The sequence below is a fragment of the Uranotaenia lowii genome, chromosome 2, assembly GCF_029784155.1.
Source record: "Uranotaenia lowii strain MFRU-FL chromosome 2, ASM2978415v1, whole genome shotgun sequence".
NCBI lineage: Eukaryota > Metazoa > Arthropoda > Insecta > Diptera > Culicidae > Uranotaenia > Uranotaenia lowii.
The window spans coordinates 170817543-170840009 of NC_073692.1; the positions used below are offsets into that span (position 1 = coordinate 170817543).

Consider the following 22467-nt stretch of genomic DNA (forward strand, 5'->3'; position numbering starts at 1 on the left):
CAAGTTCTGAAATCACCAACCCACAGAACGTTTACTATGTATGCCGTGATCGGGATTCGATCTCATGACCGTTGGCTTAGAAGACTTTAAGCCAAAGTCTACGGCAAACATTTTCTATTGTGACCCAAACAGCATTGGCGGTTAATAAATTCAAAAGTACGGTTTTTTCACCGTTTTTTAACAATTTAAAGGGCTATGATCTTAACAAATTAAAAAAATAATCCATATGAACATCATAATTATGTAGCAAAATTTGCGATAAAAAATAAAACAATTAAAATAGGAGTTATTATCATTTGAAGTTCAAAAGTTGTCATTTGTTCCCCTCCGGTACGTTTACAATTTGAAGTCGTTACAATCTTTCTCTTTCTTATCGAAACCTTTCCATTATGAATTTCCAAAGCTTGAAAAGTTCTCGTCGCTCCAAAGACATTTGCGGAAAAAGATTAAGCACGAGTTTCAATCCCAGTCAATTTATCAATAACCCACACTCGATTCGGAAGAAATGACAAAGAAAGGAAAAACGAATCCCGCATTTCTTTCGTCCCAGAAATCGAGAAACAGGCAGCACTGTAGCAGCGCATCGCAATTAGAGTGCATTAATGGATTGGGCGAGGATTATGTATGCCCAGCCAGAGAAAAGAAGGAGAGAGATATCGAACGGAAAGTGTAGGGCCTCTGAATACTGATGCTGGATGGCGGCGGGCGATGAAGATGGTGCAATTTGCTTGGCCCAAGCGTCTACTGATGGTACCGTCGATGTCGTTGGATGGATTTTCGGGACTGTCTTGTAGGATCGAAAGCGGCGGCATCGTCCTATTACGAGGGCCACGTCAACCTTTGCTGGATGACACCATCAGCAAGAAAGGAACGTGATTAAATCACCCTATGGTGATATTCATAAAACATGATTTTTTCGAAGGATTTTCAACTCAAATCACCCAGTTCTGTTATTCTACACAATTTTTTGTCCGGAATCCTTCGATCTGATCTCCAAGACTAATGGTATATTATCTACAGGGTCCGGAAATTGAAGTGCTTCATTGAAATAAACATATAAATTGATCAAAATAACAACTTTTTATTTCAAATTCATTCAATTTCTCTCGAAAACAATTTTTTTTTTCAAAATTCACTGGTAAAGTTCAACTTCTTTGCCCTTGAGTTTAACCACTCGCCGCAGACGGTCCCATCGTATGAGGCCCGCAGGTGTTCTTGTGGTATTTTATCAAAGGCTGCCACGAGATTTCGCTTCAGGACCTCCACACCTTCATGTTTCTTAGAGCAGACTTCGGTCTCCAGCATACTCCAAACAGCGAAATCCATATGGTTCAGGTCTGGCGAACTCGCCGGCCACTCGGAGCTCGAAATGAACCCTGGAAAATGTTGCGAAATCCAAAGTTGGGTTTTCTTCGCTTTGTGAGCCGGCGCCGAGTCCTTTTGGAAAACCCAATCCCTGGAACCAAAATGTCGACGTGCCCACAGTTCGACGACATTCTGTAGAACTAGTTCCCGATATGTATTTTGGTTGATCTTCACTCCTTCAGGGACAAAAACCAGCGGAGTTCGGCTATCACGGGAGATTCCAGCTCAAACCATCACCGATGCTGCTTTCTGTCGCCGGGTGGCCGTCAGCAAGTCGGCATGGCTTCGTGATCTGTCTGGCAACCAAACTCTGTCGTTCTACTTATTCACGAACTGCTGTACGGTGAAGAGTTTCTCGTCGGTGAACACGATATTCTTCAACTTTCCTTCCTCTTTAAATGTTTAAGTCACCGTTGTTGTTATCTTCTCGTTTTTGGATTGATTTTTTTCGGTGATTCAATGAATTAACTGCCGTGTAGTTTACGTTTCGGTTTACTTATTTTATTTCAACCATCTTCAGAACTAATTTTATAAAAAATAAACGGAAAAAAAATGTTTTAATTAATTGATATAAACTTGGCAACTTTGACGACTTTGGCAACTTTCCTTCCGCGGCCCTCTTCAGCAGCGCCTTCGCTCTTTTTACCCGTTCTTGTTTTTGCTTCAACGTAAGGTCTTTCAGGGTCCGACGGAGACTTCGATCCGTTATGTTGAGATCCTCTGCCAATTTAGTGGCACTATGACGAGGATTTCTCTTAAGGCGCTTCTTAAAAGATCTTCGCCATGGCAGGTGTCACCAAAGTAGGTCGACGTCCCTTACCATACCGGTTTTTGGCACTTCCGGTCTTCAGATATCTTTTAACTGTACGATATATCAGACAGCTCACGAACTATGTCCTTCTGCTGTTTACCAGCTAGGAACAAGGCAACCACACCGCTACGTTTCCGTTCGAGATCCATTTTCCGGATAACACCTGATTACAAAAGTAACACTTACATCCAATGATAGCTTAGACTTAATGTAAACAAAGCGACGAGGGGTCGTTCAATACTGTTTCGTGTGTAACGTGTGTGAAATAACTACTATTGAAGTAATGTAGCAGTTCAATTGACGAACCCTGTAACTACCAATACGGCTTCCGAGAAAGTTATTCATCACGCCTTTGGCAACCACAATTCATGGGAGTTTTGTTCCTAGATTTAAAAAAGGCTTTCGACACGATCCATCACACAACACTGCTAAAAAAGTTCAGAGTACAGAGAACTCTCGATTTGCCAGTTAACTTGCAGATAGGAAACAGTTTGTACAGATTTACCAAACGACAAGCGATTTAGGACACCTTCCTGTTGGAGTTCCTCAAGGTAGCAGTTTGGGTCCCCTTCTGTTCATCTTGTACGTAAACAACTTGAACAAACTTCGTTTGCATGGTAAACCCAGACTATTTTGCCGATGATACCTCGTTGTCATATGAACACTCTGACGTGGGTGTAATAATATAGCAAACGTCGAATGATCTGAATACACTTTAAAATTACTTCGATGCAAATCTTTTGTCGTTAAACCGGCAACTCGACAGTCCCAATCAACTGCAAGTTGGTCAAACAGTGATTATCAAAGTCAAAAGTTTTAAGTATCTTGGGCTGACATTCGACGAGCTGATCAAATTGGATGTCCCTATAGACCATTCGAGGAAAGAGCTTAGTGCTAAACACAGCATATGTGGAAGATATCCAGATTTATTCCTAACAAAAATCTCTTAAATATGTACCATGCATTTGTGCAATCGAAATTGTAATATATGGTCTCCATCGGGAGAGCTGCTAGGAAAAGCGGCATAAAATCACTACAGGCTATTCAAAACCGATGTCTCTAAGCAGTTTATAAAAAAAACCCAAACTTTTCTCATCGTTAAATCTGTTCCAAGAAGCTTCAGAGTCAATCCTACCGGTAGCCGCACTAAGAGAACTTCAGAGTGTCGTTCGGATCCACAGCATGCTTTTTTTGTTTATTTATGAAACTTTACCAGTCCACAGCATGCTGAACAACTCACTTTTTCAACACAACCAACAGGTTCAACATCAAAATCACAGGTTTCCCACACGATCAAGAGGAAATCTACTGCAAAGAAGGGCTTACAAAAGATTCTCATGGGATAACCATGTTCTTTTTCAAAGCGGAAAAGTTTATGGGATGTTAAGAAACTTACAACCAAAAGCAGAGAATGAGAATTTTAAGCTAAGAGTTTTTAAATTGGTTATATGACCTTACTGAATATTCAGCGATTTTCTTCTGCCTTCCGTTTCAGCGCAAACACTTGTTAAAATCAAAGCTGCTTGAATAACTGTTTGAGTTTTGTTTAAAACCTTTTTCGAAATGATAGAGTCTCATATTTGCAACATAAGGTTTTTGGATTCTCTTTTTGCGATTTCATAATAGCTCGAACATATGTAATTTTCAAACATATAATAACTTTCCAAAGTTCGTGAGTTAGAAATTATTTAATTTCTTCTAACACGACTGCATCATGTTAGAGGTGATGTAAATTGGAATTCATTACTAAGTCACTTGAAATCTAATATGAATTTGAATACATTTAAGAAGCAATGTTTGGTTAATTTCTATCAAAATTAAAAATATTTCGAAAAATATGTGCAATAAGAGATAATCTTTTATTTCTCTAGAGGTGCATTTTAATGATACACCATACCACACGTTGTAGCATTAAAAAGATGTTGAATCTTACACTATAAAAAAAATGGTATGAAATTGTGAAGCAAGAACAAAGCATTGAAATATCTTAAAAAGAATTTAAAATTTTAAATACGGACCTTCGTATATTTAAAAATTAATCAAATTACATGTATGTATCGAGTAATAAAACTTAATAGAAATATTTTCGTCATATATCAAGTCACCATTCAGCACCCAGACACCATTTACCGCCCAAAATCACCCTTCTGTGTGTATTTAAAAAAAAACTGGGTTATTTTCTCAAAAAATAAGACCTGTGATCTGTGTCGTCATCATTGTTCGACCTTTTCATTGAAAAAATATCACTTAATTATGCTAACTATAGTCAGAAATAAAATATTTGGTTTTTCGTTTCCGGTCGAATTATTGAATTCAACGCCTGTTAGCGAGCTAAGCATTACTGTGCTCCTAGGACAAAAAGGGTTTTTGTTTACTAGATAATACCTATTTGACCTAAAATCGTATTGAAACGATGGTTTTATTTTCGTAGAATAGATTTGCATCGGAAAACTTTCGAATTTTTCAATAGTTGTTGTTTTTTGAAGCGTTTAGTGATGGGCGGAAATTGGTGTATAAAAAAGTGTTGGTTCCTAATGACCGGTCACGCACAATTTATTTTATTTTAACGCATGTATTGTGTCAAATGTGTAAATTGTAAGAAGCATTTAGTTTGATTTTGTTTGAAAATTATGTTTTATTGCTGGAAGTAACCGGTTTCTTGAAGCTGTTTGTCGGGAAACAGAATTTTGTCAGTCAACGCACTTTGTTAAAATTTGTACAAAATTTCCGGTTTTGTCAGCTCGTTACATGGAAAATACTAAAAAGAACAGTTTCCGTGTTGTTAGATAGTTTTTATCGATACTCGAAAAAGTCGAGTGGGCGGTAATAGAGCCAGTTCAACGCCCCAAAGTTTAGTTAATTATTTTGAAAAGCGTACATTTTTCGCATTTCACTGATTTTTTTTATTGAAAAGGGAGCAGTTTTGAGATGTATTGGAAAAGAAAGCGAATAAAAATCTGCCGTAATTTTTTTTTTATTACACATGTTTGAAGATGAAAAACCGCTTAACTGGACGGTAGATGGTGACATGATGGTAACTGTTTTTCATTCATTTTTCATTTCTATTCTTATTCATTTCGAAATTGAAAAAAAGTCATATATCGTCTTTGTCGATTTAGGCTTTACAGACTGAATAATGAAATTATATTTTTGGCAGCTTGGAAAAACATATGCCTTTTCTGCTGCAATTTCCAACAATCTATGCTGACTTTGAACGTCGATTTATGTAATCCTTGACCTTTATGAACTGATTCTTAATGATTAAAATGGTAGTAAAACTCATTACTCATAAACCGCGTATTTTAATTTAATCTAGAGTGAAACTAATAGCTTCCAAAATCATCCGCTAAATGCACTGCCTTATGCCTAATGAATCACACCCAGTTTTTACCTCTGAATATAAGCAGCACCTTTGAATTTTCTCATGTTGATTTTAGGGACAGAAAAAATTAAAATTAAGTTCGATTAGAACCAAAAACAAATATTATTGGTGTCACAGCTGGTGGTTTGATGTTTTTTAGGAAAAAAATGTTATTTTGATTCTTTCTTTCAAAGGGAAAACGGGAAGGAGGTGAAAAGCTTTCCTATTTTTTTTGGCATAATTCGAGAACTTGTGATGCCAATAAAAGTAAAGTCATTATTTCAGAACTAGAATCAATCTTCATTGCCATTACTATTCGAATTTTAAGCTGTCTTGAAAAAAGGTTGTTATTTATGTTGAAATTTCAAATAAAATCGATTTACTAATATACAAAAATTCAAATAATTTTCAACACAAATTTCTTACATTCTGCAATGTGTAGCAAAGCACACCAGGTCAGCTATTTAGCTATTGGTAGCCTGGCATTAAAAACCTATCCGATTTACTTGTGATCGATGTATAATTGTTTTAACAACTTAGCAAATGTTTCCATAATTTTAAAACAGAAATAAATTTTATCCTGATTCATAAGAAACTGGAATTAATCAAAAATTTTATTATAGGAATGAGTTGATTAGAGCAATGAACAGTTTTTTTTATTCTTTAATTTCAAGCATACTTTGGTATTACTGTTTTCCCGTTACCTTTGAAAGTTGTTCGGGTCAGTATGACAAAACTGGTGAGATTGTTCGGTTTTATTCGGGTTTACCCGGATATTTAATACAAAATTTGAGATTTGTTCACAAAAAAAATCATGAAAGTTTAGAAAACGCTTAGATAGTTTAGCCAGCTTAGAAAACGATTTAACATCTGCTGATAAGTTTTATTAAAAAAATTATTTCTTGATTTTTGTTAAGTAATTCCTGTCGACAATTTTTAACTCAAATGCTCGGATTTTGCCAGGTTTTTAGATGAAGTTCATAAGCGAGTGAACTCAAAGGAATAAGAAAGATTATTCTTGAAGAAAATGCGTTGAACCCAGATTTTTAAGGCAACAAATACATTGATGATGTATAGAACTATTTTTTATAATAACCTCATATCAGATAAAAAAAAATTCTTTATAGAAAAAAGATTGTTTGTTTTTTTAATACTATGCGTTCCGTTAATTTTCACACGTTTACTCATTTGGAATAGGCAGAATTTTAAAAGCCAATCAACCAATTTATCCCTTCCCACTTCACACGGTCAGTAAGAAATTTCTTAAAATTGATGTAAATGATTTCGGCGATTTCAGTCTTCTTAAGATGTTAAAACGAGGATTTATACTAAATCCGACGTTTCGGCATAATTTATTTAGCATTTTTCAAAGAATCTAGGAAACATTTATGTACACTTTGGTTCTTAGATTCCATGAAAAAGGCTAAATAAATTAAGCCGAAACGTCGAATGTAGTATAAAACCTCGTTTTAACATCTTATGAAGACTGAAAACGCCGAAAACTTTTACGTCATCACCAGTCGATAGGAAAATTTAATGTTTCGATTTTTTTTATGAAGGCAGTCAATTCAGTAAGCCGATACATGTTCAAAATGTTGTGAACCATTTTTTAGAAGTAGGCTGATCAGTGATAAATTTTCTAATTTTAAAATAATCACTCACGGTAGAAAGACTTCAAGCTCAGAGTTCATTACCCACCGAAAAAGATATGAAAATCTTCCGTTCGATCTTTATATCCTTTTCGGAGGGTATTGAACTCTTTCTATCGCAGGAGTTTTAAGATTTTCGTAAGGAATGAAGCCATTCCTATTCAACTTTTACTATCGTTTCAACGGTTGAACACAACATTTAAATCTTTGTATTTAAAGGCAATTCAAAAAACAAGCAATATTCACCCTCTGTACCCATCTTATTTCATGTAAAACCTTGAGTATTTCTTAATTTTAGCGATAAGTAATTGTACCTTCTAAGAATTCTCATTTTAACTAGACTTTTATCAAGTCGAATCCGTCCCCTAAGCTTGCCTTATTTCAAATTCCAATACCTCTCTCTGAAGCATAATTCCACCCACTAGGCCAGCCAGCCAGCAGACTTGGCCTGGGAGAAACGATGGGAAAGTGTTTGCTCAAAAAATTATGCAAATGAGTGATAAACGTTGCCATAAATCAACGATGACGCCGACGCCATCCACTCGCCTGTCTGGCGTAGCCCCTATGTGATGGTTTTGCTATTTTTCGGCTCCTAGCCCAGGAATGCTGCTGGATGATTCTCCTAGAGCCAGAGGAGGGTGAATATTTGTCCGAGTGAAATGTTCCGTGATGTTTGGATCTGCTTGTTTTTGCTCCGTTGGGATGCCTTTTTTTCGTCTCGTGTCGGTCTAGCAGGACTTTAAGTGGTGGATATGGGAAAAGCATCTTTCGGGGATGCGATTTTTTTTCACTGGCCTCGTGATTTTGAGTAGTTGTTTTTTGTTTTTCGAGCAGTTGATGAATGTTTCGGACATGGTGGATCATGGACACATTTAAAAGGACTCATCTTATGTTCAAAAACTTAGCATTGGTTATTTTTAATTTTTTTTTGCATATAAATTGATAAATTCTTTCTTAAATCAACTTTAAAATTGATGGTTCAATTTTGTATAAATCATTCTCATCAATACTCCAAGGTAAGCAATCAAACATCGGAAAAGTATTAAATGAAGCATAACAATCTGCAAACAAACTATACCAGACTCGGTTCAACCATCTGTATGTGCCTAATGTTTTTGGCATGTGATGATACGTAAGCTTCCCTTAAAGTGAGCGTAGGAGGGTGGAAGAATGAATGCATTTATGTTACTGGAGATGCTCGACAAACAATCATTATCATAAATAAATGTGTTTTTCAGACTGATCCTTTCGCCCCACTTCAGTTGCCTGTGAAACAACAAAAATTAATATTGGATTCTGGAGCTGCAACTTCCAGGATAAGCTCCCGGATGTCATGTTATCGTCACATAGAAGCAAATTTCGTCCCAAATACTAATGCGGGGATAGAAATTGTTTGTTTTGTGCTTCCCCTAACAAACGTTGGAAACTTCCCGGGAAATCATTATCGATTCCGTTAGAGTACCCTTTCGAAAACATCTCCTCCTCCAGAAGGAAAGATGACCCTTAATCCTTTTAATTGAAAGGATTTTCCTGCACCCTCCCATGATCTTTACGCTTCCTCATCCCTCCTCGCTCCGGATCCTGGTCGATCTGCGGTGTAAAATTGATTGCCCGCCTTTTTTTCGAAGAGAATACTTGCCTCCTCCTCCTCTTCCGAAATCGATACTTTCCATATTGCTCTTCATTACGGCCGACGGGAGGAATAATTACCAAACATCAATTAGAATCAAATTACGCATTTTGCCTAAAAATAGAGCGACCCGCATCCATCGACCCGCAGCCATAGCATCTTTGATTCTCAGCCGAGGATGAATGAACCAATCGCTGCTATGCCATTGATGGTTATTTTTCGAAACATGGAAGATTATCGCCTGTGCCCTGTTTTGAATGGAAATATCGGCATTCACCCTGGGCCAGGGTGGGATTTTTTTTTTTTAACCGTCAGTCAGTATAACGGAATCCAGTAGGTACCTTCACAATGTACCTATGTACGTATCGAATCAGTGCGTGAATGAGAATAAATTTGAGCATCGTGTTTCTGTCTGTTTTTAAGCGGGTAAAAATAATAACGATTAAAACAGCTTAAGTTACCAATCATGATGATTTTCGGTTCCCACGTCAACAAAATGCCTAAGGGAACATCGGAAATTGTTTGAACCAATTTAATTTGTTATCAAAATTCCTAGAAGACGTTCTTAACATTTCTAAAAACGTAAAAATATTTTGTTCAAACTAGAAATTGAGATATAAAATCAAGGTCTAATATATCATCATAAAAACCAAGGCCGTGCAAAAGAGGGGAGGTTTAAGGGGTTTAACCCCCTCCAATGGAGATTTTTTCCAAGTAAAATTTTCATCGAAGTATTGGAAAATTTAAAAAAAAGTTGTTTTAATATAAGTTTTAACAAGCAAGTCAGAAAATTGGCTTGCCTCCGGTGGAATTTACTCTTAAATCACCCAAGGCTTTGGACATTTTATTTTACGACTCTGACTATATGACTCATCAAGGTGGCCAGATTGCCCAGTTTTATCCGGGTCTGCCTGGATATTCAATGCAAAATTAGGGAACAGTAAGGGCCGGCACGGTTGTCCAGATTTCATTGAAAAAATCCCGGATTTATTCACTTTAGTTGGAAAATGAAACGAAAAAACAAATTATATTTTTTTATTTATGCCTAACCAAGTTTTACAAAAATAATCATGCAAAGATTTTTGGAGGCTTAAAATACGATTTCAAATCTGTCGATAAGTTTTGATGGAAATAATTTTTTTTTCAATTCTTTTTCTTGATTTTTTGGGTGATTTCTGGGTTCTGACAAAGTTTGTCCTGATATTTCCTGAATTTTTGGTCGCCAATTTTGAAATCAAATGCCTGGATTTAGCCAAGTTTTTATATAAAATTGTTTGGCCCTGATACGTGCTTAAAAATTATTGCAACCTTAAAGAATAACGTTCACAAACTGAATTTTATTTGAATTTTTAATTTTGATTTGCAAATCAATTAACCTTTTGTATTAATACTCCAAACTTGTCATACAAAAATCTTACCTCCTCTTAAGAGTGGGTATTTTTTTATCAACAAATGTAACCAATCAAAACCAAAGTTTAAAACGAACCATTTTAGCTTCATAATTCATTCTGCGAATGCTCATTTTATACATCGACAAGTTGGAAACCAGGCCTCACGATGATCAACAGAATTAGAAAAAAAGAAACTAAAACCAAATATCTTCTAGCTTGTTACTAAATATTTTTATTTAAAAAAAATCGTTTATGTCATTGAAAAAAATATGCTGAAAATATATTTTTCAAGAAACCAACTTGAATCTCAATGTTACTCTTTAGATTCTTGTTCTTCTAAATGCTTATTATTACATTTGAGAAGGTTTCGATGAATTACACAAGGCCACAAAATTTACATTTTCCCGAGGTACGATGAATTTAAAACGTAATTTTGACTAACTAGTGCCCTCAATCTAAATATGCAATTTGTCAATTAGTTTTTGTAATTGAAATAAATTTTCAAAATGACTTCAAATTATTCAAGAAAGTTCTCTCTCCAAAACAAAAGAATAACATTTTTAAACAAAAATTTTGAATCAATTATCCATTTTCATCAAGACCTCAAGTAATTTTGAGTTCTTTGAAAAAAAAATACAGAAGTTTTCTATTTGTTCAATTTTCCTCATTTAGTGAATTTATAAAGAAGTTTTAAACCAAATTGAATTTTATATACTTTTTAAAGCATAAATCTTATGGTTTTGAAGGATCCAACAAATTTGAAATCAAGTTTTTTTGTTCAACTTTCTGCTCTTGTATCAGAAATAGTTTTTTTTAAACTGTTGAATTTTACGTTTTGAGATCATGCATCACCATCTTCATCCAAATATTATTCCTTAATTGAATGAAGTATTATAAACGAAATTAGAATCAGATTTCTACTGAAATGGTTTGATGGTTGGATTTCAGTTATCAATGATTGATTTCACTTTAAACTGACATATTTTAATTCTCCTTTTAATTATAAATAAATGTGATAGTCCAAATTTGACAAAAGATTCGAGTCCGAGACGCTAAAATCTACCAAATGATTTATTGAAACAAAAGCACCAAAATGCTGTTCCCTTAAGTTATCAATGAAGTTCTATAAATAAGTTTTTATGGTAAGACGTGTTAAGACGTGCTTATTGAAATAAAAAATTCTTCTTTTATGTTAAAAAACATATTTTTTTATCTTCACATATTACTCTAATTTTCAAATGAATTTACCAAATATTATTGTACAGTTTTATCAGTTTTTGAAAAAATCACCGAATTTTAAATTCAAGCTAGAAAAATTTTTAGAATTTTTTTTGATAAGTTTGTCTATGTTTTTCAATTCTGAATTTGTGTGTTCCAAAAACCTTCAAATTTTTTCTTAATCAAAAAATCACATTTCAAATCGCAATTAGTTTATTTTATCATAATTCAAAACAATGCAATGGATTTTTTCAATCAACTCTTTAGTTGTAAATGAAGAGAAAAATGTAAATTATGATGAATAACACATAACAATTATTATCATTTTCCTAACAATCAATTATGGTTATTTTTTTGACCTGTTCTAACATTTAATTCAGAATTCATTTTTTTAAGTTTGTGTTTTGGAAATATTTTATTCAAATTTGATAACTAGACTGCTTAGAAATTATTTCGAAATTCATTTTGATAAATTCATCAATAACTTACCGAAAACATCAGTGATTTGAAACTATCATTGTGATTTGTTTTGGAATTTTAAATTTTATTTTTTTTTTTTAGTTTTTTTTTCTTACTCGTGATTATCAACATGAGTAAGCAACTGATGTTAGATATTTATTTTTTTGTTTATTATTTATTTTTGTATTGTTATGATTCTAAACTAAATTTGAATTTTTGAGTAAGATGAGCGTAAAGATAATGAATTTTTTGTTGACCTTTTAATCAAATATGAGTTATTAAGACTTGAAATAAAAATTGAATCAAATTTGTTAGAATTAAAAAAAATCTTTAAAACAGATGAAGGTTACAGCTTCTGAATTTTAACCTCGATAATGAATTTGTTTTTTTTTTTTCAAATTAAATTCAACCTTATTCCAACATCTAAAATTTAAAAAAAAGGATTCCAAAAATAACCGGTTTATTTTTCAAGGTGGTGCCATCAAATTAAAAAGCAGGTTTACGCAATTTTGTCTTTAATAATATTTATTTCATTTGATTTTTTTCCGTTGATTATAGATTCATGAATCTTTATTTGTAAAAGTGTTAAAAATTACTTACAATACCTTTTGACAATTAAATCCACTCAAAAATGATTACTGGCTTTCTTTTAAATCACGTTTACCTCAATAAACCATTAAATATTTGCGTCTGATCACTACTCAATAGATATTTTTGTCAGCAAAATTTCACAGGGAATGAGATTAAAGAAAAAAAAAGAAAATAAGATAATTCCTATACAAATTTCTTGAATTATTTTTAAAATATCAAGAAAAGTCCTCAAAATGTGATATGAAAATTTTTCATCTTTTTAAATTAACTCCTTTGAATTTTTAAATTTGAATTAATTTTTTTTGTTTTATTAGGTAATATTTGCTCTGGGAGATAAGCTTTTTACTCGGACAGCTTCTTCAAACTTATTTTTACCAAACTGTGGAAAACACTTATTTAAATTGGATAATTATTTTTTTTAAATACTCCTTTTCAACATTTCTTTAATTTTTTTTTTCAAAGTTAGATGTTGAATTTGGTTACCTATTCTGATGGAAGAAAATCTTCAATAGTTTCCCTCAATCTGTTTTGCGAAAAACCATTGTGCATTTTTTTTTTTCAAATTTATTTCCATTTTACGAAGCGATGTGTGAATTGCACAGCACTAATAATAATTTATTGTTTTGATTCAAACAAACAGCATCATTTTTGAAGATAATTTGAAAAAGAGTAATTCTAAGCTTTCAATAGGCATTAAGTTTTTTCTATTCTGGCTCCAAAATATCCTGGCTTTGAAAAAAAAATTATAGCCTTCATTTACATTATTTTCGTCAAATATTGATGTTAAATTTTCATTTAAACTAAAGATCCTACAAATTAGAAACAATTGTATATAAATAAATAAATTCGAATTATCCTGCCTGACTTGTATTAACACTATGAAGTATAAATGTTGATACACTGTACAGCAGACATTTTTATTCAGAATTCAAATTCCCACTTTAAAACTTGTGTGCAATTCTATGTATCGTGAATTGGGATAACATTGATCACCGGGGTAATTTTTATTAACTTGAAATTTTTCCAGATGATCATCAATAACTAAGTCTAAAGTTAAAGTATCTCAAAACACCCTTTCCTGATGAAATAAAAGCGTTTAAAAGCAAACAGGTTGGTTTTTATGAGACTTTTTTTTTCTCAAGTAAATTTATAGTTTTAGAGTAGATTTTTTGTTGAAGTTTTAGGTAAATTTTCAATATTTAAAAAATAGGTACACTTTCCAAGTGTAAGCCGACAAAAGGATAGAAACCCTATCAAAATGTAATGTTTGAAGGAAAAAATAAAAGAGGAATATTCCGAGGGCCTTTCATTTATATATGTAGTTGAAATTTTCTTACAAATGATAAAAAAAAATTATGCCCTTAATTTATGCATCATCATTGTCCATCTTTCGATTTTAATTGTTGTTTGGCCTTAACACATTAAGGATCAAGATGTTGTTTTTTTTTTGGACCGCGCAGAAATCTAAACCAAGAAACACAGAAATTCAGAAGGTATTTTGTATCCGGAATGATCAAGAAAAGTTGTTAAATCCGTCAAAATAGAGACTGATCAATGTTACCCCAAAGCATCAAATTGTAAACACAGACGAAATCGATTTTTAAATCAAATTTAAAGTAGTCTAATAAATTTTTGCTACCATGTTTTACGTTCATAGAAGTCCTGTAATGGTTTTTAAAATATAAGTCTTGATATATTTTTATCAAGTTTTTTTTATTCAAACGTTTTAGACAAGAATATCTAAGCATGTTCAAGCTAATCTCTTAAAATACAACTTGATTTCTCGGTTATATTTGGATTCTCCCGGAAATATAATATAAAATTTAGGGTTAGTCCGGTCGGGTCCGGTTGCCCGAATTTAATTGAAAAAAGCTTGGATTTTTTTCAGATTTTTTCACTTTATTTGCCAAATTATACAAAAAAATTATTTGGATTTTTTTTTCATTTTTGCGTCCAAATCAAATTGTTTTTGGGTAAGTTTAAAAAAAATCTCAGATTGTCTGGAAGCTTAAAATACGATTAAAATGCTTCTCATGAGGTTTAATTAAATCTTTTTTTTTTCAAGTTTTTTTTTCTTAAATTTTGTTGAGTAGTTCCTGGGTTTTGACCAAATTTGTCCGAATATTGCTCGGATTTTTCGTCGAAAATTTGGCTGACAATTGTTGGATTTTGCCTGGTTTTTAGATAAAATAGCCCGGATACGTACTGAAAATATTTGGACAACCTTACTTTAAAACAGTGTTAACGATACGATTACGATGGAATAATTGGTATATTAAGAATGGTGTTCGACACCTGTCAAAAGAATTCATAGCATAGAATTTTTGTTATTTTTAAAACCAGGTTTTTCATAATTATAAAGTTTTTCGTTATGGTAAATTTAAATTTGCACAAAAAAATCTTATTCACGCAAACTCATGCAGGATCGCTCAGAAATGTCAGCAGGGAATCACCAAAATCTTGCATTCTGTAGCTCAGCAGTAGAATAAATTTTATTATTAAACTTTAAATTTTATATTTAAGTCTTGCTCAAAAGAGTGGCCCATACGCGGCAAGCAAAACGACGCGTTTTCTTGCATTTGGTCCACAATGTGCTTATTAGCGATTATCAGTTATGTTGTAATTAAAGCAAAATTTGATCTGGTTATGTGTAATTATTTTATAAGAAATTTTAAACCTGTTTTTAAATGATTTTTTGGACTTTGATTGTGAATTCCAGATTCTGAGTTAGTTTTGAAATTTTTGTTATGTATGTAAAACCATTTTTTTTTCCTTTTTAACTTTTCTTTAAATATACTCCTTGTTTTTTACCGAAAGAGGGTGCCTCCTCCTCAGTCATCTCTTTTCATCCGGGTAAGATATCATGAATGTAAATAAACGTCCCTTGATATCCATCAAATCAGCTCTCGTAAACGATATGCCACTATTATAATTAATGATGCGCAAAGTGGAAAAGGCGCCGCCGTCGTCGCTGGAACCACTTTCAGCCATAGCGAATTCGGATAAATTTCGTACACACATTATGCCATGTCAAATCAGTTTGAAAAACGTCATAAATCGTCTCGCTTTCCCTTCAATGGTCGGAAACTTGTGCCTTTCTTTCCTTCCTTCCTTCCTTCCTTCCTCGGATCGAATGCATGATGGAAGCCAGCGAGCGAATTACTTCCGACCGGAAGTGAACCACTCGCTCGTGGGATGGATTCTCGGCAATGTCACCGACACACTCACCGCCACCATCACTATGCCGGAGGTCGGGATTTTTTCTCTCTCGTTTCAACCCCGGTAGGAGATGTGATAAATCTAACCATTTGATATGATCTGAATTCCGGTTGGTCTGCAGAATTTGGGGTGGGACGCTTTCGGTCAAACCATGTGATAATGGATTCTCGCCACCCACTTCAGGCATTTTTCCACGGATTTCGTTCCGGGAAATCCGGATTCATCGGGCTCGCCGTCATTGAAACGAAAAAGGGAACGAACCGTTGGTGGCGGAAAAAATTGGAACCACTCATCGTCTTTGCCGCCAAATATTCCGAGCCAGAGCACCCACTTGACTTGACTTGATTCATGGGTCCGATTTTCGGGAAGTAACGAGTTTTTTTTGTGTTTGTATCCGCCCGTTCCGGTTCCAGCAGAAACATTCGGAGGAAGAAGAACCATCAACCAAGGCCAGAACAAATCCTGATGGATGCTGGCAGGCGGATGACAGTTGATGAACTTTGATTATTTATATGCAGAATGAATCGTTTTCGTGATGGGTCTAATGTTTGGCAAATGGTTTCGGTTCCTAGGAGTTTTGCTCGCTTCGATATAAGAATAGTTTTTTTCCTATCTGCTTCGTTGAACGCAACCATTATTTATTCCATCCGTGGAAGAAGTGCTTTTATTTGATTTCGTTCGGAGCTGACATTCGTTTATCGATTTTGATACATCGGAAATATTAATCACAAATATCATCGTTTTTACTCGGAGTTGATTTGAGCCTTGAAGAGCCTCTGACACACTCCACCGTGATGTGAAATCGCTTTTCCGAACCTTTCTAAACTGTTTTCATTCTAGAAATCAACCAATTTTCTTCAAAATGAAAAAAATAAATAGTAGCAAACGGTAGTAAGTTGAAATTTCTTATAAAATGAATATAATTTGTTTACTTAAATTTTTTTAACTTGTTCGTGTTGTGATCGATTACTTTTGAGACGTGAATTTATGCTAGAATTGACCATTTTGAACTTCTGTACGTACCACTTTGATTTCCTGTTTTCTCTGTGGAAATAGGATATGGGTGTTTTCAAATAACTTGTGAAAAGAAACAATCACCCACAATTTGTAATCGTAGCTTTTGAGTTGAACAACAACAACTCATTTTAAATAGAGAAAAGTGGGCTTAATTCACGTCACGAAATTCAAGTTATTCTGAACCATTCTTAAGAGCTTTCGAATTTTATGAACACTTTTAAAAGTAATAGGTATTTGGTTATTCCGACCTGTACAATCATAAATTTTCAGTATTTTTCCTAAATTTTTCCTTATATCTACTGCCACTTGAATAGAAACATATTGAAGGATCATACGTTGAAATTATTACTTTTTCTCTCAATCTTCATTTGAAGATAGTAGCGTAGCGTCCATTACAAGGGGGCTCAATTGAGCCTTTTGGTGTGGGGGAGTGTGGTGGGCCGCTACAAAAAAAAAAAGATTCAACAAAAAAAGATTAACCTTTATTTCAATATTTTTGTTTTTTTTTTTTGTTGTTTGAAAATAACGAACCAATTAAAAAATCGACCAAATTATGTTCGCTTTCTGAAAATTCGACCATATAGAGGGTAAAATCAGCATTCAGAGCACATTTCCTCAATAAAATTTTACGAAAATAAAATTTTGTGACGTAAATTAACTTTTTTGCGCAGTTGTAGCTCAGCTAGAACTCAATCGATTCCAAAGGTTCTGTTTCATTTAGAACCAGATTCAATATTTTTCATTTAATGAGAATGATAGTGAATTTTAATAAAGCTTAACTTAAAGCAAAATCTTAAAACTATCAATCAAAAGCAGATATGGCCTTATGAATAAAAATGTAAAATATTTGAACAAACTTAAAAAATGAATTGGTATGGAAATGTTGGATTTCTCAACTTATTTTTTAAGTATCGATTTATTCTTTGATTGAAACATTTGAAGAATCAGATTTCAATTTCTAGAACCTTATGAGTATTCAGAATTAACAATAAGATTCAGTTTTTTTTTAAAATAAAATTTCCTTCAAAATTCAAAATTCAACTTCAGTCACAGGAAGTCAGAAATCTGATTGGAACAAATTTAAGAATTCAGAAAAGGAAGAACTTTACTAGGCAAAAAAAATCATATTTTTTCTAGCTGCAAAGAATGTTGTAGCTTATTTTGACTGATTTAGGGTGCTGATTTCAAATAAACAATAAGTTTTTTTTTTCTATCAGATCCTAATTTTCAAATTCAAGGGTAAACTTTAAAAATATATATTTTTTTTAATCTCATGCACAATTTTGATGCTTCTGTGGAGTAGTTTCATTTTCGTTTATTTTTCCTTGTTTATATGGATAGGGACTTTATCAAAATTTTGAAAGCAAATAAAACACGAACGGAATTTAAGATACTTTCTAAAGCGTTATTCAAGTGAGCGTTATTAATTTTTGAGCAAAGTTGTAAAATGAATGAACATCTAAAATATTAAAAAATCATAAATGATCTTTAACTTCATTGTTTTCTTTTTAATTTTATTAAATTTTTTGAATTAATTTTTAAACAGAAATGATTTTTTGAAATATGAATATTTTTTCAAAATTAAAATCCTTGATTGAATGAAGAATTAAAGATTCAAATAAGTTCTTTTTTGACCAGTTCTTCTTTTTCAGTAAGGTTTTTAAGATCAAACTGTTGACAGTAGCAAAATCATAGGCAAAGATATGACATATTTTGAAACAAAAGGATAGTTATCTAAAAAGGATAGTTAACCTGATGTCTTGCTAACCCACTTCTATCTGTTATTTCAAGTTTTTACAGCATGAATCTGTATAGTTTGTCGGTCCGAAATTCAAATTTAGCTAACATTAATCGAAATAACAAAAATACACATTAAATAAGGATATGGATTTCTAACATAACTTTCTTACTTATAGTTATCACACATACTCAAAAGTTAATAAATTTAACTAATAAATTAATCAAAACTTCTAAACAAACCACAATGAAAGTTCAGTGAAATCAATGATATTTTCGGTAAGTCATTGATAAAATTTAAAAAAAAAAATGTAATTCTTAACTAAGCGTTTGCTTACCTTAAATTTTGCTTATAAAATTTTGTAAGCAGTCTGGTTTCAAAATTTGAAATAAATATTCCCAAAACACAGAAAAAAATGATTTATATAATTTATGTGAAATCAGGTAAAAAATTACCTGAATTAACCTTAATAAATCGTAAGTAAAATAATAATAATTGTGATTTATTATTTATCTTAATTTAAATTTCTTTTCTTCATTTTCAACTGAAGGGATGATTGAATAGTTCCACTTTAGTGCATGGGTGGCCAACATTTTCAACATTTGGGCCACATTTTAGAAATGAGGCTGGGGGCCAAAAAACTAATACCCAACCATGTAAAACTGAAATTATTCCTATAGTAACTATAATCGAAACCTTTTAGAGGAATGAAAATTCATTAAGGTTTCTTTTCTTTTCTTTCTGTAATGCAATAAAGTCTTATTAGAAAAAAAAAAACTGTGAATTCTGCTTAGTTTTTTTTTTAATAATTGATGTACATAATTACAGAGCACGTTGATAACTATAATATATTTGGTAAGTCGGATTAAATCGGATATGATAAAATTCCGCAATTGTTTTTTGCTCAGTATGTACGAATAAAGTGTCGAATACGAGGGATAGAGAGAGCTTTCTTTGAATTTGGAATGGAAATGATCGAAATTCCACAATAACTGCATAATTCACACAATTCACACAATTTCTCTCTATTTTTTCTCTCTCTCTTTCTCTCTCTCTCTCTCTCTCTCTCTCTCTCTCTCTCTCTCTCTCTCTCTCTCTCTCTCTCTCTCTCTCTCTCCAATTTACTAATTTTCTCGCACAATTCGACACAATTTAACACAATTTCAACCATTGGCTACATAACTTGCGTGAGCATTGGCGTATCTTCTCTCTTCATCTCAATCCCCAGGACGAATGTCGTTCAATTTGTATAATTCTTATCACATTAGGCAGAAGTAAAAAATATGTTTGTAAATTGCTGTTTTGTGCTTTTCAAACGATTGTTTTATTATGTAAATACGAAAGATTTAACAAAGTTCTTGAGAAATACACCTACAAAAATGTTTGCCTGGTTGTTTTAAATAGAATTCAAGGAACGAATGGTTGAAGTTTTTTTTAAAGTATAACTTTAATTCTGATGTTGATATGATTCGGTGATTTCTTCACGATTTATTAACGATTTTGATAAGATCTTACTATCTTCTGAGGCTCTTCAAACTCCTCAATTTTAAAATTAGAGTCCACTTGAATGCTCTTCATATCAATGCATTGTAATGATATGTAGCCACCAAAATCCAAATGGAAAACGCTGAAAAATGTGTGATGGAATTTACAGATAATGTGTCAAATAACGTACAATTTTGAGTTTTTTAATTGTTAGTGTATTTGTATTTTTTAATCAGTGACGTTGATCTTTTTTGTTAAACTATATGAGGCCCTCAGAGCCATAGGGGCATAAGTGCAAAAATGATCGGTTTTGAGTAAACCATTCCAAACGATTCTCCACGTTCAAAATGACATTTGCTGATTTTTATTGATTTTAAAAAAAATATTCGCATACTTGAACGTTCGAAAGAAAATTTCTAATGTTCGAAAAATTCATGGAAAATGGTCAAGCACTACAATTAGCGTGTTTTCTCGAAATAAGTTTTTATAAACTTTCACTCCTTTGGCTTATCAACTCAAAGAGATTTTCAGATCTTAGTTTTGAATATAGTTAGTGTAAAGTCAGTTATATTTATCCAAATGATACATGCAGACCAAGCAAAACGTTAAAATCTTAGAAAATGGTTTGTCCAAAAATAGCTTCGCGGGCCACAAAAAGTTGGTCGCGGGCCATGCAAAAAGGTTTATTTTTTTGAACACCAGAAATGCTAATTTGAACAACATAGGCAAACTTATTTAAAAGATTCCAAAAAACTTAAGTAGTTCGGTCAATTTATTAAAAAATTGAAAAAAATTGAAATTTTAACTAAAATATGAAAATTGAGAAGGTAAGTTTTCAACTATTCGAGAAGGATTTTTGTTTCAATAAACACACCTTAAAATTATAGAAACTCTTTATTTAGAATTTGATTCAAGGGAGAAACATTTTCTTGCTAGTATTTTAATGACCGATTTGGTGAATTTTCCGTCCTGAGCTCAATTATTTTGTCAAATTTGAACTATCACATTTAATTTTGATGATATTGAGTTTTACAATGTGTCAGTTAAAAGGGAAATCAATCATTGATTACTGATTTACTACCAAACCTACATTTAAGAAAAAAAATCTGAATTTGTTTATTTTACTTCATTCAATAAGGGAAAAATATTTTGATGGAGATAATGCATGATCTTAAAACGTAAAATAGAACTTTTTTTCAATTTTGTAAAATACGATAAGCTACAAGTATTTTTGTTACATGCAACTGCAGAAAGTAAAAAAAACTTGATTTCATTTCACAAATTAGTTGTAAACAGCCAAACGATGAGATGAATGCTTTCAAAAATATCTCAACTTCAACTTGGTTTTAAACTTTTTCAAAAATTCGGTAAATAAGAAAAAGTGAACAAGTAGAAAATTTCTAAAACTTTTTTCACAGAAGTCAAAATTACTTGAAACCTTGAGGAAAGTTGATAATTGATTTAAAACTTTTATTAAAAGATGTTATATTTTTGTTTTAAAGTTTTGTCAAAAAAGCTTTAAAAAGTTCTTTAAATATTTATTACCTATTTTCAAAAGTTATTTCAATAACAAAACCTGATAGAAAATTTGCATATTTAAAATAAGAGCACCCAAATTAGTTAAAACTACATTTTAAATTCATTGCACATCGAGAAAATGTAATTTTTTGGGCCTTGGTAATTTATCAAAACCTTTACAATGTGCTGTAGAGCATTAAGAAAAACAAGGAAAAAAATTAAGGCTGAAATTGGTTTCTTGAACAACATTTCATACCATCATGACGTTTGTAATGACATTAACTATTTTTAAAACCATTTTTTTTGAACGAGGATATTAGATTTTAGATTTGTTTTGCTAACTCTATAGTGAGAGGTACCTAAACACCTCTTAAATGGTGTCCAACTTATTGATGCATAAAATTAGTAATCGATTAATAAATTTTGAAGTTAAAATGGTTCGTTTCAAACTTTGTTCTTGTTTAGTTACAGTTCTTAATAAAAATCCGTTCTAAAGATGAGGTAGGGCTTTGGTACGTCAAGTTTAGAGTAATTATACAAAAGGTTAATTGAATTGCAAATCAAAATTTACAATCAGGTTTCAATTTATGAATGTCATTTAGTGTCGTAAAATAAAATGTCTCTAGCCAATGGTTATTTAAGACTGAAAGCCAAATTTTTGACTTGCTTGTTGACACTTTTTTTAAACAGCTTATAATATTAACTTATTTCCCGATACTATGATGATCATTTTTTTTTTTTTTTTGAAAAACCATTCCATGGGGAAGCCTCGACATTCGAAATTTGAATTCGACAGTGAAAACCTGTGATTCAAATTTCTAAGCTCATTTATTCTTGTTGCTTGGGTATCATATCAATCGAATTCCGACAGATATACATTTCAATGTTAAAAAAAAATATTCGTGATGAAAATTGAAAAGAAATATTTCAAATTTAGACGGAGAAACCGACAAAGCAAGAAAAATCAGAAAAAACTGTGCGCACAATTCTCGGGAATCATTTAATTTGCGCCTCA

General features: G+C 32.3%; 1 protein-coding gene across 2 annotated transcripts in view; it reads left to right on the forward strand.

Moving 5' to 3' along the window:
* The window catches only part of LOC129749797 (netrin receptor unc-5-like), a 555087-nt gene that overhangs the window by 157529 nt on the left and 375091 nt on the right, over positions 1-22467 (forward strand). The gene's annotated exons all lie outside the window — the stretch shown is intronic.